Source organism: Pelodiscus sinensis, chromosome 20 (assembly GCF_049634645.1).
Source record: "Pelodiscus sinensis isolate JC-2024 chromosome 20, ASM4963464v1, whole genome shotgun sequence".
NCBI lineage: Eukaryota > Metazoa > Chordata > Testudines > Trionychidae > Pelodiscus > Pelodiscus sinensis.
Window position 1 is genome coordinate 16,769,209 of NC_134730.1, and position 15,999 is coordinate 16,785,207.

The 15,999-nt window shown below is 45.9% G+C and overlaps 1 long non-coding RNA gene across 1 annotated transcript; it reads left to right on the forward strand.

The window, feature by feature from the left end:
- Positions 1–1,829: 1,829 nt before the first annotated feature.
- Positions 1,830–6,527, forward strand: LOC142819140 (uncharacterized). The gene is made up of 4 exons (XR_012896927.1): positions 1,830–1,939; positions 2,329–2,419; positions 4,274–4,402; positions 6,312–6,527. It is a non-coding gene; the product is annotated as an uncharacterized LOC142819140 (long non-coding RNA).
- Positions 6,528–15,999: the final 9,472 nt, after the last annotated feature.

The following is a 15,999-nucleotide window of genomic DNA, read 5'->3' on the forward strand; positions in this document are numbered from 1 at the left end:
ATATACTGTGCTGCTTGATGGGGTGGTGCGCGGATCGGGACATGAGTCCCGTCGACTGCTCCACCGCAGTTCGGAAAACCCAGCCCCGCAAATCCGGCCAAGATGATATGCAGGTCTCCGAGGCGGACAGTCCTGTGAAGCAGCTCTGAGTTGATGGCCGTCACCACCTGCAGAAAGGGACAAATACAAACACACATAACAGGAGATTAGAGGAGTTGTGTGAGCTGATGAGAGGTGATCCCCCATCCCGCCCCTCCCAGACCCCGAGAGCCCCCCCTCAAGTGACTCCGGTCATCTGAAGACTTGGGCTGTGCCCACAAAAGCTCATGATACCATCTACATGTTTTGTTAGTCTATAAATTGCTACTAGAATATTTGTTGTTTATCCTGTACAGACTAACTCGGCTAACCCCTGAAGCATCTTTATAGTATCAGTTCGCAACTCTAGTAACCAGGCCTGCCGACTGCAATTCCGAGACACGGGGCAGAACAAGCAATGGGCCCTCTTCATGTGCAAGCGACAAATGCTCTTCTTCTCTCTTTCTGGGTGCACTGACTGGAGCCCAGCGAGGTGCTGTCTGCACTCTTCTGGCATGGCCAGGGCTTGCACATGGAAAAGCTGCCAAATATATAATTGCACAGACCCAAAAAGCCTTGCCCAGTCCTTTCCCTGAGGCCATATCCCTGCCCCACTCCTCTGAGGTCCTACCCCCTGCTCACTCCATCCCTCCTCCCTCTATCACTCACTCTCTCCAGCCCTCACTTACTTTTACCAGGCTGGGGCAGGGATTGGGGTTCAGGAAGGGTTAAGGGATTGCTTTCTGGAAGAGAATTTGGGTGTGGACGGAGGTCTGAGGTGTAGGCTCTGGGAGAGAGTTTGGGTGCAAGAAGGAGTGAAAGCATCAGGCTCCAGGAGTGAGTTTGAGGGTGGGAGGGAGTGTAGGGTCTGGGAGGGCGTTTGGGTGAGAAATGCGGGCTCTGGGTTTGGGGAAGGCACGATTGGGCGGGGGGGGGGAGGGGCAAGAAGGGGTTGGGTTGGCACTTACCTTGGGGAGCTCCTGAAATGATCAGCACACACACATCTGGCAGTGGTCCCTCAGTACGTGTGTATGTGGGGGGGTGTCTCCACAGGCTGCAGGTGCGGGCACCACCCCCATAGCTCCCATTTCTGGCCAATGGGAACTATGGAGTCACTTCTTCTAAGTGCCAGCATAGCTATTTGTTTTAGATGAACCCTTCTTTATGAGGCTTCATTGCATTTGATATACGCAGCACTGTGTCGTATGCTCACCAATCAATAGCTGTCATTTGCTATTTACAGTAGTCATACCTGTGCAACTGGCTGGCATTAATTACTTTCTTAAGTTGAAAAATATTAATTGGTATCCTTCTTGACAGAACCCTGTAATACCCTTGAAGGCTGAGTTATGAAGGCATCTCTTTTTTTTTTTTAATGTACTTGAACTCTCATGAAGACTTTAGGTGCACACATTACTTTTTCAATAAAGACAGAAAACAGATGACTCAGGCCAACTTTTTCAAAAGGGTTCTCAGTGGGAATTGGGAGATCTGTATTGTTCAGGAATTGTTCAGCACCAAACAGAATTGGGCTCTGTAAAGAGGTGGAATAGTTGTTAGGCCCCCTCCTGGAGGCCTTGTGGCCCTGCTATGCCCTGTCTCAGAAGAGGGCAGTAGAGAGATCCTCCAAGCTGCCTAGAGTGGTGGTGTGGAAAGCAACCAATCAGAGCCCATCAGGCTAGTATAAGAACTGCAGGATCTAACTGAAGTCAGTTCCTTTCTAGAGTTGGAGGAGCATGGATAATGTGGGGCTGGCTGAGGGTGCTACAGGACCTTGAGCAATGTATGCTGCCAGAAGCCAAAGTGAGCAAGAAGGAGCCTTGAGCTGGTTGTGGGTTCTCCATCAGGACAAGTCCCTTGGGTAAGGGTGGAGATGGCACAGGGCTGTGAGGAAATTGCCCTGGGAATTAAAGCAACAATGCAACTTAGATAAAGGGACACAGTTGACTGCTGCTATCTATAGAGTCCCTGGGCTGGGGGACCTGAAGTAATGGATGAGCTTGGGTCTTTCTCCTCCCCATTAGTCACTGGGAGAAATGGTCTGGACGTTGAGCACCCCAGAAGCAGGAAATGAACTTCAGCGGCCCAGATAGTGAGCTGCAGCCAGAAAGGCCTGTCACCAGGGATGGGGCGTTGGGTACTGCTCTGTCCTGGAGCTGGAACAACTGGTGGGAGACATTACTTAGAGCACTGGAGAGGCCCCTGTTGGACTTGTACCCCTAAAGGGGGTTTGCTTTGTTTTTATCACAGACAGATTGTGTGACTGAGTCACCAAAGACCCACCACAAGGAGAGACAGTAAGTGTGCAGGCATGCGCACTTGGCACAGGGACCCATGAGAGGTGAGTGCGACCGCATTACAAGCTCCAAGTAAGTACACATTTCCATTATGAAAAGTGTTAGGATTCCTTTCACATTTAATCCAAACATTTCATGTTGACAACTTTTGTATTGCATTGATATTTTGAGATGTATAAGCAATGTACTCCAGTATGTTGGGTATATATATTTCTAAACTGTACTGGCCATTGTAAACCCACCATGAAGAAAAGCTTAAATGGTTTCCTTTGATATCTCCTAATACTAACATAATTCTTGACAGAATAAGCATTTATCAGCAAATAAATAGAAGAACCATATTGATTTTTTCAGCATTTTATTTTTCATATAATGGCTTAGCTTAAATAATAATAAACTTGTGAAGAATTACCACTGCAGAAATGTTATATTTTTGTTTACAGCTTCTGTACCATATTAGTTTCCCGGGGGAAATAAATACAAGGAAAAAGATTATTTCTTCCCTTTTTTCTCTTTGGTTTCATTACCAAGTTATTAGTCAGTGGTCACCATTTAAAAATCAAATCTGAGAAATGTTATCACACTGTTGTCTCTCAAATACCTCAGTTATTTGTTGTACAAATAGAACAATGTTATATCTAAAGTAAATGTATGGTAACCATTGTTAGTTAACCTTTTTCAGGCATCTCCTGTACCCATTAAATTTATCAAATTAAATGGTAGGGTTTTCCAAAGCTGGCTTTCATATGCACCAGTTAAGGCTCACATAAGACCTCAAGCTTCATATCTAAGGAAGAAAAAGGAACTTCACTAGAGATGAGTGTTTCTAATACATCACTTTCCCTCCAGCAGTGGCTGAGAACTTCAAAAAAAGGTAGATAGAGGAGGGAGGGGGTGAGAAAAACCCATTGTATGCTGGGTCATTTATACCATCCTACGGTTAGAATAGATGGAAGGAAATTATTTTCCAGTCCCTGTAGACTCATGAAACTTGACATTTCTTATTTTTATCTCATTTTATTTTGTTTGATCTAGCATAGGTGTGACAGAGCTACAAATGTGTTATGTAGAATTACATTGTCCTTCATAAAGCAGTGCTTAACATACTCAGTTAATCCTTTTGTCATCTCACTGGTTCAAGATTAAAGTAAATAGACCATACTTAGAGCAAGTCTACTCCAGGAACAGCTGAAGAAATTGGAGCATCCACTCTAATAATCTGAATGAAGTACAGAATGATCCTGTGAACTGCCAGCTAATAAGGAATAAATCTTCACGTGTTTGATGTGATTAGATGTGAACTATTTTATTTTTATATCTGGCTTCAACACTGGTGTTAATGCACCTGTTCTAGCAAAACATGTCATCTTAGCTTTAATAAACAAAATAGTCAGGATGTCTGTTTTATTCTCATCCGTCTACATTAGGAGAGACTTCATATTTGTTTAGATTAAGTAAATCACCATTTTATTTTGTCACACTTAACCTCAGTGCATTACAAAAGCCAACAAGGTTATTCACTGTGTTTCAAAGGATGCTATCTAGAAAGTATTTCTTTTCAGAGTATCTTGCTTTCTGAACTAAATATTGTCAAAATAACTAATTGCTGGTGGAGGTCTCCCCCAATGCAGGGAAATTCTTGGGTGGCACAAAGACACACAGTCCCCACTGATGCGTAGCATAGGGGCTGTGGTGAAGGGGAAAAAAGGGCACAATAAGGACATCAAAGTCAGAAAGACAGGGTACCTTCCCTGAAAATTTTCACACCATTCCTATTCACTCATGTATCAGCCACTTGTACACTTGATCTTAATTTTGCCCTTTAAACATAAGAACTGGTTGAAAAAAAATATTTGGCTTCCTTTACTAAATTCCATGTATATTTTTGTCTTTTATAGGCTGTGTAGAAATTGTACACTATAGATTTCAAAAAGGAACACAGTGGAAGTTTATACTTTTTGCTGAAGTGGAATACCCTGAGTGAGATTAACCCCAGAGCAGACGTTTTCTCAAGGCCATATGCTCCAGTAAGTCCCTTTTTAACTTTTAGGACCTGACCATACAAAACCTTTTTCTGTACTTAGCATTATATACTACAAGTATCCCTGTTAGATGTTATGGGGTTGTATGTGCTCATGTGTTAGCAAATCATAGGATATTAATGTTTAAGTGATGCATGTGATTTTTAATGTAAGTGCTTTATGTACCATCATATAATACTGCCAAACATTTAGCTGTCTTTATTTTTCCTTTTGTGTTCCCACAGGCTTTGTCTACACTAGAGTTTTTGCAGCAGAAAATATGCTAATGATGGACTCATTAGCATAAATCTCATTAGCATATATTCTGCTGAAAAAACTCTAGTGTAGACATAGCCATAAATATGTAACCCCCTCTTTCCTCCCATAGTTACTCTGGAGCAGGCCATGGTCACGTGTGCCAGGGTGCCTGATGTTTTTAATATAAAAGGAGATCCTGAGTACCCCAGTAGTGATGTTGTATAGTTGGGGATTCCCTATCCACCCCCTTGTTGCAGTCTCTTGCTCCTAAAGGAATATACAATTGCAGTGCCTTGACCAGGCTGGCCCAGTACATACTTACTGGTGTGCCTTGGGAGCCTCCAGGAATAAAATGATTCCAGTTATAATCTGGATCTAACTCCAAAACAACAATTATAAATAATATACATCTAATTGATTAAATTAGAATTAACACACCTTTACTCAACAACTTAAAGAAACAGGGCTTAACAATTAAAAGTGAATAAAATCAATTATCAAAGTACAGAAAGAAAGGAAACGTATCTACCTGGCATGTACACTGCCACCCTTTATCCCATCCCTGAGCGTGTCCTCCTCTGGATTCAAAGTCCCAGATGCTTACATGGGCACGCTTGAAGGTCTGCAGCTGGAGTGGCGACAGCAGTGGGCAGGTTCTGTGTGAGTCAGTCCAAGCTGAGCAGCCAGGCAAGGCGGTGCAGTGGCTCAGGTTCACTGGGCAGATCACTCTGCCTCTCTATGGACCCAGAGTCAGTCTGTTTTCTGTGCTCTGTCCCAGGCAGCACTTTCCCAAGCAGCCAATACACAATACCTTCTATGCAGGTTCATGCAGGCCCTTCTCAGCCACAGGCACAGCCTGAAGCAGCCTGCTAGATCCAAGCCCCAGCAGGCTCTCGGCAGCAAGCATTAGCTTCCAGCAGCAACTCCTGGACTAGAAAAGGCTCCACACCAGCAATCTGGCTCCTCTCCTGCAAAAATGGAGCCCATCAACCCTCTCTCTCCCTCCCTGGAAGAGAGCAAGAGTTTTCCCCTCCTTTTCCCCAAGGACCAAAGGAGTTGTAGTCTCTAGGGCTAGATTGCAGCACAAAGGATCCTCCCAGTAAAAGTCAGAGGCTCCTATAGTAAGGGGACTCGTGACGGGGCAAACCAACCCTGCACTGAACTCACAGGCTGTGTCTAGACTGGCATGATTTTCTGGAAATGCTTTTAATGGAAAAGTTTTCCGTTAAAACTGTTTTCGGAACAGAACGTCTAGATTGGCACGGACGCTTTTCCGCAAAAGCACTTTTTGCGGAAAAGCGTCCGTGCCAATCTAGATGTGCTTTTCTGCAAAAAAGCCCCGATCGCCTTTTTTGCGGAAAACAAATCTGAGCTGTCTACACTGGCCCTTTTGCGCAAAAGCTTTGTGCAAAGGGACTCTTACCTGAACGGGAGCAGCATAGTATTTCCGCAAGAAGCACTGATTTCTTACAGTAGGAAGTCAGTGCTTTTGCAGAAATTCAAGTGGCCAGTGTAGACAGCTGGCAAGTTTTTCTGGAAAAGCGGCTGATTTTCTGGAAAAACTGGCCAGTCTAGACACAGCCACAGGGTTTAGCCAGGTTACTCTGTCTAAAGGAGCCCTGCCCCCACAACTCTGCTGGGCATGCTCTGTTTGTAGCCCAGCTATAAAAGCCTGTGGAGAAGCTCAGTCTGGACTGACTGCCAAAGGAGAAGGACCTCAGAGGGGAGCTCCTGACCAGTACTAGCCAGGCACATGGAGGGGAGACAGCAGAACCGCTCGTGCGAGTTGGGACGTCTCCACTGCTGCCTACGTGGAAGGAACAGCCCCCCGGAATTAGAGAACCCTGCGAGAACATGGGAAGATACCCCATTGGACCAGGTAGGAAGTGCCCCAGGGAGGGTGCAGAAGCAACCTCTCCCATCCCGGGAACCTCTGTGCGTTTTGGATGGATTCCCCACTGAGGGAGTGGTGGGCTGTCCTGCCACTCACAGGGCCCTGGGCCAGGACCCAGTGGAGTAGGGTGGGCCTGGGTCCCCTTATGAGGTGTGCTGTCCCCCCAGCAACTAGTTGTCACAGGCCCTTCAGCCCTGCCTTAAAGGGCCAACCAGTGTTGGGGAATAGAGACTTGGGCTGGTGAGCCCTGCGTTAAAAGACCAGCTTGGTGTAAAGACTCCAGCCAGTGGGCCAACGGGCCCTACCTTAAAGGGCCAACCAGTGATTATAGAGACTCAGGCCAGTGGGCCCTGTGTTAAAGGGACAGTCACCAGCTTTGCCTAAAGACTCTGGCCAGTGGACCAGCGGGACCTGCTTTAAAGGGCCGACCCGTGACTGTCTATAGAAGCTCGGAGTCCTACTCCCGCCCTCTGGAGGGGGCAGGAAAGGCCGCTCCGTGACACGACTACATATATGTTTAGGCCTTTGCTTTTCTTACGTTCCATGCTGACTTTGAATAATATTGCCTTGTTAGTCAAGAAAACAAACAATTAGAGCAGCTGTATCACCTGCAGAAATGCTTTAGAACTTAAAGTAATGTAGGAAATAGTGAGTCAGCTGCAACTGCAGAAAATAAGGTCCTAAAGTTCAAAGTTGATCTCTTGTATGCAAAGAAATACTATAGACTTCCTTCACTAGCTAGATAATCCTACCAACTAACATAGGTTCTGTGGCATTTCAGAAGCCACATGGGATATTCTTTGAACCCTATAGACTGAATACAGATGACTACAATGAATCTAGATGCTCACAAATTGCATCTTTTTGGCAGCTCTACTTACAGAGCTAATAGAAATGTGAATCAGTGTAGCCGACAGGGTCCATTATATTTAAGGAAGTGAGCACTGTGGGACGCATTCACTTTTCCCTTCCCTGCTGTACTTAATACAATTTTTTTTACACTAAAGTTTAAGAAAACTTTATTTGGCAACAAATCATAGACTACCTAAGAACTCACATTTGAGATACTAATGTACACCACAGCCGCTCAGAACTTCCCAGCCATACAGCGGATGTGTAACTGGGTAGCCTGCTCCTTTAAAGGGCCAGATGGTGTGGGCCTGCCCTGCTGTTTGATGATCAGACCCAGTTGGGAAGGGATCAGATATTCCCTATAATATTTGAGGGGCTTTGTATGCGAGAGTGTGACTAACCCGGGAGCACAGAGGTAGGTAGGAAGTGGGAAGCCAAGTTAAAGGCTTCTGGGCGCTGTTAGCATAGATGGAGGTGTTACTTGGTGAGTTTTGTTTGAATTAACAAAACAGTGCCCTGGAGCAAGATCCTGAAAGACTGAGAAAGTCGGTATGTCCTTCATGGGCTAGGGAGACAGGCCTGCACCTCACACATGATGTAGATTCAGAGTCCAATCACCTGCCCAGAATGAAGAGAAACTGAGGTCTGTGGCTAGACAGAAGCCGTGTGTGGCAAGTAGCACTGGGACAGTATGCAACTCAAGGTGCTTCTGCTCCAGAATCACAGAGCAGACAGTTACTGAAATGACCACATGTATCCATTAGACCACTTCATACCCCTGCTGGTAGAGGGAAGTGATGCACTTACACAATATTTTATGATGGGCTTGAACTGAAACATTGCATCCAATATGCATGCCCATTTTGGGAAGGGAATTGGCTATTTATCTCACACCTACTTGGCTAAAATTTTATTTATTAGACTGAGAAACTTCAACAACCCATAAAGCAAACCTGCCTGGTGATTCTGCCATGAACCTTAAAATTGACCTGTATTTTTATCCTGTAGAGGGGAAAAATTAATCTGTGACAGAGTATGAACCACAGGCCATTGTAAATAGCTTCTGTGAATAAGAGCCTTGAACACTCTGCAGCTACAGAGTTGTTTGCTGACTTTGCTTATTCATCGCTTAAAAGTTAGGAGTCACGGACAGTGAGGACAGACTTCAGCTGGTCCCTGAGTTACGAATGCATCAACTTACAACCGTTCATATTTACGATCAGCCTCCTATACAGCCGGAACCCAAGTTACGAATGAAATCTGCACTTATGAACAGCGCGGCCATCCGTAAGTGAATGTAATCCACCTTACGAACAGATCGAGTTACGACCTAGTGTTTGGTACGTAACTCGTTCGTAAGTTGGGGACCGGCTGTATTGTCATCTCCCTACATCACATGTAGGGTTGGTTCCTTCCACCCAAATTGCTCTCACAACCTGCAGAAGATTTCAAGGACTAGGTGTTGTGAGTCAGCAGAATCTGAAAGAGAAGGCTTACTCTGATATGGTGCTGAATGTGATGTGCTTTTCATTGACGATGGAATGAACACAAAAAATTATCATTGGCCATCAGAACCAGCTGAGTTGACACTCAGGCTGCGTCTACACTGCAGCAATATTTCGGGATACCGGACGTATCCCAAAATAACTATCCCGTGTCCTAACAGCAAGCCTGTTATTTCGAAATATAATGGACTCGCTGTTCCAACATCCCTGTAAACCTAATTCCATGAGGAGCAAGAGACATTTCAGAATAGCGGGTTATTTCAAAATTTGTTGTTGCGTAGACAGCGCCAAATTACAAAATAAGCTATTTCAAAATTGACTTCAAATAAGCTACACAGTTTGCATAGATCAAATTGCATAGCTTATTTCGAGCTATGGATGCAATGTAGATGAACCCTCAGGCTGTGTCTACATTGGCAAGATTTTGCGCAAAAGTGACTGCTTTTGCGCAAAATCTTGCCGCCTGTCTACACTGGCCGTGAGTATTTGCGCAAGAACACTGATGTTGTACTGTATAAAATCAGTGCTTCTTGCGCAAATACTCTGACGCTCCTGCTCAGGGCGCAAGAGGCCAGTGTAGACAGGTAACATCAATTTCTTGCGCAAGAAAGACCGATGGCTAAAATGGCCATCAGGGCTTTCTTGCGCAAGAGAGCGTCTACACTGGCACGGATGCTTTTGTGCTAAAGCAAATCTTTTGCTCAAAGGCACATGCCAGTATAGATGCTGTCTTGTGCAAATACTTTTAACGGAAAAACTCTTCCGTTAAAAGTATTTGCGCAAAATCATGCCAGTGTAGACGCAGCCTGCATGTCATGCTGTTTCAATCACTTCCTCTCTAAGTACCAGAACCCATGGACTGTTTCAGAGGATGCTCTGTGATGGAACTATATTTACCTACATCAGTACCACTTTTGGGCTGAGAGTTTGAACCTGGGAAATAACACTGCTACACTTATTTGGATTCTGCTGTGGTTTAAAGTCATTTCAGAGTAACAGATAATATTTCTCAGTTACAGAACTGGGGTTTTACACATCCAGAAACAATTGAAACTATTCAAATTCTCTTAATATAACTTTAGAACATGAGAATTATTTTCCACATCACCTATTTTATATTGGCTACATGTACAGTACCAACACAGTGAAGCCTCAGATTAATTCACTTGTCCTCAAGAGAAGCATTAAAGCCTGTATAGAGAGAGATTGAATTTGAAGTGCACTCCAATCAGAAAATACTTTGACTTTATCTTTTATGCATAAGTATAACACTGATGTACATTCAGCAAAAAATATTGCTGTTTCGATTACATCTAAAGAGCATAAAACATGTGAAGGAGTCACAGGAGTGACAATTATTTTTAGCTGTTTTCTGGGTCAACACATGCATGTTATCATGAGGTATTGCAAATTAATGCTACTTGTGATGGTGGCGTGTTTCAGTGGATATAATAACTTTTCTGTAATACATTAGATGATGCCTATCTCATATCTGCTAGAAAGAGTTTGGAGCATTATTTTGAGGGGCAAAAATAAAATTGCTAGTTTGACAGCTAAAATGATTGTTTCCTTCCTTAAGGCTTAAATGCTTTGGAACTATAGGTACCCCTGTATTCATGGGGAAGCTGAGGCAGAGAGACATCAAGGAGTTTTCTAAGGTCCTTCACTGAGCCACAGATTCAGCCTAGAGCTGGCTCCCAGTTTGATGCAAACCTTGACAATGACATCCTTACAGTTGGTCTCAGCACTATGCCTCAGCCAAATTCCTATTGAACAGCGGTTCCCAATCTTTTTGATACTGGGGACCAGTAAACCCATTCACAAGCTTTTGGAGGACCAGTAACATGTATTTGCATATTTACATATTCATTAAGCAAATGATGAATATGCAAATAAATTGTTTCTGGTCCTCCCAAAGCCCCCAGTGCCAACTGTAGCAAAGCTTTTGATACAGTCTCCCGCAGTATTCTTGCCAGCAAGTTAAGGAAGTATGAATTGGATAAATGGACTGTAAGATGGATAGAAAGCTGGCTAGAGACTGTCGGGCCCAGGGTTTCCCAAACTTTATATAGTTGGAACCCGTTTTTTTTTTAGTACCTTTTTTGCAGCCCAAAAATATAAACACACATAAACTGGGTTGAGACAGGAGGTGTGGGATCTGGGGTGTGAATGAGGGATTTAGGTATAGGAAAGAGTGAGAGGTGCAAGCTCTGGGAGGGAATTTGGATGCAGGAGGATGTGAAGAAGGGGACGTTGGCTCAGGGAGGGGGCTCCAGGCTGGGGAGTGCTGGGCTCAGATGGAGGGTTGGGGTCCTGAGCAAGCTACAGACTTGTGGATGTGAGGGTGCAGGAGTTTGGGTTGGGGGTGTGAGGGGCTCAGGGCAGAAAGGTTGGGAGACTGATGAGCTCAGGACACAGATTTGCAGTATGTGAATGGTGCAAGAGTGTTGTGGCAGAAGACTGAGGATATGGGGATGCAGGAGTTTGGAGATGAGAGAGGCTCAGGACAGGGGGTTCCAGTGTATGATAGGCTCAGATTTGGAGTCGGGGTGGAGAGTACAGGAGTGTTATGATGCTGTAGCCAGATGATGACTTGGCCCCAATTGAGGGCTTGTTGGCCAGGCTTCATTTTTAAATAAAATATTGTCAAACACAAAAGGGCTCGTCTACACTGGCCCCTTTTCCGAAAGGGGCATGTTTATTTCACAGGTCGTAATAGGGAAATCCGCGGGGGATTTAAATATCCCCCGCGGCATTTAAATAAAAATGTCCGCCGCTTTTTTCCGGCTTTTAGAAAAGCCGGAAAAGAGCGTCTACACTGGCCCCGATCCTCCGGAAAAAAGCCCTTTTCCGGAGGATCTCTTATTCCTTTGAAGTAGGATAAGAGATCCTCCAGAAAAGGGCTTTTTTCCGGAGGATCGGGGCCAGTGTAGACGCTCTTTTCCGGCTTTTCTAAAAGCCGGAAAAAAGCGGCGGACATTTTTATTTAAATGCCGCGGGGGATATTTAAATCCCCCGCGGATTTCCCTATTACGACCTGTGAAATTAACATGCCCCTTTCGGAAAAGGGGCCAGTGTAGACGTAGCCAAAAGGTTTCAGCATCATCTTTATTTATGAGACAGACAGGTAACCTGTTTTGAGTCAGGGGTCACTGGCCCACAGAAAAATCAGTTGGGGCCACACAAGGGATGGTATATCTACACTACAAAGTTAATTCGAACAAACAGCTGTTAGTTCAAATTAACTTTAATAGCGGCTATACATGCAAACCGCTAGTTCAAATTTAAATCGAACTAGCGGAGCGCTTAATTAGAACTACGTAAACCTCATTCTACGAGGACTAACGCCTAGTTCAAATTAAACAGTTCGAATTAAGGGCTGTGTAGCCACTTTATTCAAATTAGTTGGAGGCTAGCCCTTCCCAGGTTGCCCTGGGGGCCAAACCAGGGAAACTTTTCTGCCCCCCTGCCGGCCCCGGAGCCCTTAAAGGGGACAGTCTGGCTACAGTGTTCGTGCCAGTTGCAAGCCTGCCAGCACCCAGCCAGCAGACCCTGCACCTGGCACAGCATGAGCCAGCCACCTGCTGCCACCCAGCCCTCCGCCTCTTCCCAGGACCCGGCTGGTGGCTCCCAGGAGCCTGCCCGGGGCTGCAAGAGGCGGGGGCCCGCCTAGTCTAGTGCGGAGATCGTGGACCTATCGAGGTTTGGGGGGAGGCCTCCAACATCCACAATCTCCGCAGTAGGCACAGGAATGCGGCCATCTAGGGCAGGATAGCTGCCAGCCTGGCCACCAAAGGCCACATGAAAACCCAGGATCAGGTTTGCATGAAAATCAAGTCGGTCCAGTGAGACCCCTCAACCCAGAGCCCTGGGCTTAGAACATAAGAATGGCCGTACTGGGTCAGACCAAAAGTCCATCTAGCCCAGTAGTCTGTCTGCTGACAGCGGCCAACCCTAAGGGCCCTGGAGGGGATGGACCGAAGACAATGACCAAGCAATTTGTCTCGTGCCATCCCTCTCCAGCCTTCCACAAACAGAGGCCAGGGACACCATTTCTACCCCCTGGCTAATAGCACTCCATGGACCCAACCTCCATGAATTTATCTAACTTCTCTTTAAACTCTATTATAGTTCTAACCTTCACAGCCTCCTGTGGCAAGGAGTTCCACAGGTTGACTATGTGCTGTGTGAAGAAGAACTTTCACTTATTAGTTTTAAACCTGCTGTCCATTCATTTCATTTGGTGTCCTCTAGTACTTCTATTATGGGAACTAATGAAGAACTTTTCTTTATTCACCCTCTCCACACCACTCATGCTTGTACAGACCTCTATCATATCCTTCCTCAATCTCTTTTCTAAGCTGAAAAGTCCCAGTCTCTTTAGCCTCTCTTCATATGGGACCTATTCCAAACCCCTAATCATTTTAGTTGCCCTTTTCTGAACCCTTTCCAAGGCCAAAATATCTTTTTTGAGGTGAGGAGACCACATCTGTACACAGTACTGAAGATATGGCGTACCATAGTTTTATACTTCCCCTCCTCCTTCTTCCCATGGCTTCCCCCTTCCAGCTCTCTCTTCCCAGGTTTCCCTCTCCTCTCTCCCACGCTCTCTGTTTCCCTCTCCCACCTCCTTTTCCCTGTCTCCCCAGTGGTTAATTCCACTCCCAGTTTTGTTAAATAAAGAGAGTTTCTATTTTTGAACACGTGTCCTTTATTTTTTACATCAGGAAGGGGAGCTAGGGAAAGGTAAGTGGAAGGAGGTGAGGGAGGAATGGGGCACGAGCCCCCGATGGGGTGGACTGGGGAGGCTCTGCGGGCTCCTTTGGGTGGAAGCTCTCCTGTAGGGCCTCCTGGATCCTGACAGCCCCCCGATTGACACACATACCCTCGGAATGGCAGCCTGCGGCAAGTGCAGCCGGGCTGATGGCCGAGTGCTGTGATGTGCCGAGTGTGGGCACTCAGGGCACTCCAAGACAGGACTGCTTTGCTGTCCCTCATCAAGGTAGACAAGCAAGGGGGAACCCTGAGAACTGTCTGTCCAGGGAGGGGTCAGGTCCCTTTAAGCACAGCCCTCGGCTAGTCTGAGGCAGCAGCTCCACACTCTAAGTCCTAACCTGGTGCTCTGCCGGCACTGGTTCTGGCCAGCCTTAACTTCAGTTCAGGGTCCACTCAATGTGGACATGCTAGTTCGAATTAGCAAAATGCTAATTTGAATTAGTTTTTAGGTCTAGATGCACTAATTCGAATGAGCTTAGTCCGAATTAACTAATTCGAATTAATTTAGTTCGAATTAGTGCTGTAGTGTAGACATACCCTGAGATACAAAAACACAACCTCTCCAAACCCCTCAAACCTCACTAGTGTGGCCCCAACTGTGCTTGTGGGTACTGGGACAGGGTTCTGGGGCAGGGTGCCAATGGGTGCTAGGACAGGGTGCCGGTGGGTGCTGGGGCAGAGTACCCATAGGGGTCTAGTGGGAGGGGACAGGGACCGATACCTGGGGATTCTGAAGCTGCATGCCAAGCCCCAGGAAGTGCGCGGGCTGCTCCCCTGTCCCCCAAACAGCAGCACAGTACCTGAAATGTGGGTCTGTCGCACGCCTGATGCCTTCCTGCACAGGAGGAAGGGGAGTCCTGGACTGCGCCAGCCCCAACTGTTGGGACAGTGCACGCCTTGCTCCTCCACTCCCCATGGCAGCATGTGCCACCCGAGCAGCCAGAGCCGGCGCAGTCCCAGATCCCCACCCCCTTCCCAGTGCGTGATGGAGCGGTGTTTTAGGTACTGCGCCGGCTGTTGGGGCAAGGGGGAGAGCAGCCCGTGCACTTCCAGGACCTGGCACTCAGCTGCAGAACTGCCCCCCAACTCCGTAGGAAGCCTGCGATACCTCCATGGCCCCTGGAGGTAGCATCAGCGCGGCCGCCCCCCTGCTGGCCCCAATCCTGGCCACTTTATCGGCCGGCACCAGCTCCTGTTCTGCATCGGTGCACCCGGCCTTCTCCCTGGGTCCTAGCGCCTGCAGGAGCTAGCCCCGCCACCCGGCAGCATGCCTGGCAGAGATGCCGCGGGCGGCAGACTCTCTCCCAAGAATCGTGCACTCAAATTTTTCTGAGGACCGGTATTTTTTTTCTAAGGACCGGTACTGGGCCGTGGACCACACTTTGGGAAACACTGCTGTAGAATGTTCAAGGATGTTTACGTTTCAATACCATTTAAGGAAAATTAAATACAAGTGGATAATAATGAATTTCTGAAACATGTCAACTTAGTAATGGATGATCTAGTCTAGGAAAGACAATGGAGGGGAGGGGAATAACAGCTTTCAAGTACCTCAAAGGGTGTTAAAAGGGGGAAGGAGAAAAAATATTTTCCTTAACCTTTGATAGAGCAAAGAAGAAATGGGCTTAAATTGCAGCAAGGGAGGCTGAGGTTGGACTTTAATAAAAACTTCCTAACTGTCAGGGTGCTCTAGCACTGGAATAAATTTTCTAGGGAGGTTGTGGAATCTTCATCATTGGAGATATTTCAGAGCAGGTTGGATAGACACCTATCCGGTATGATCTAGCTGGTGCTTCACTGGACTTGATAACTTCTCAAGGTTCCTTCCAGTCCTCCTATTCTATGATTCTTTCTCTATTAAACCAAATGGAGATCATTTTAAACACTAATGCACGACTCAATGTTCTTAAATTATAAGAGATGTAAGCAGTTAGGGTCTGCATCATTCTGGATGAATATATCCCTTCTGGTGGTAAGACTGTATGAACCAGAGGATATTTTAAAATGTATAATGAAGTAATCATTCTTGATATGTTGTGAAATATGAATCACATGATTTCTGACATGTAGGGATAGTCCTGGCTCTTTGTCAAATATTCCCTATGTCACTTTTCATTGGTAGACGCACTTCATCGAGGAGCTGAATTTGATAAGAAAAATTTTATCTGATATCAAAGCTTCCTTGGAAACATTTTTAAATCTAAGCTTTTAAAATGTACAGCTCCCTGACCTTTTATTACTCTTTTCTCAACTAGTGTGCCTCTATGTGCACCTTTTTTCTATGATTGAAAGGTCTATAATGAATCAGAAATGGATAT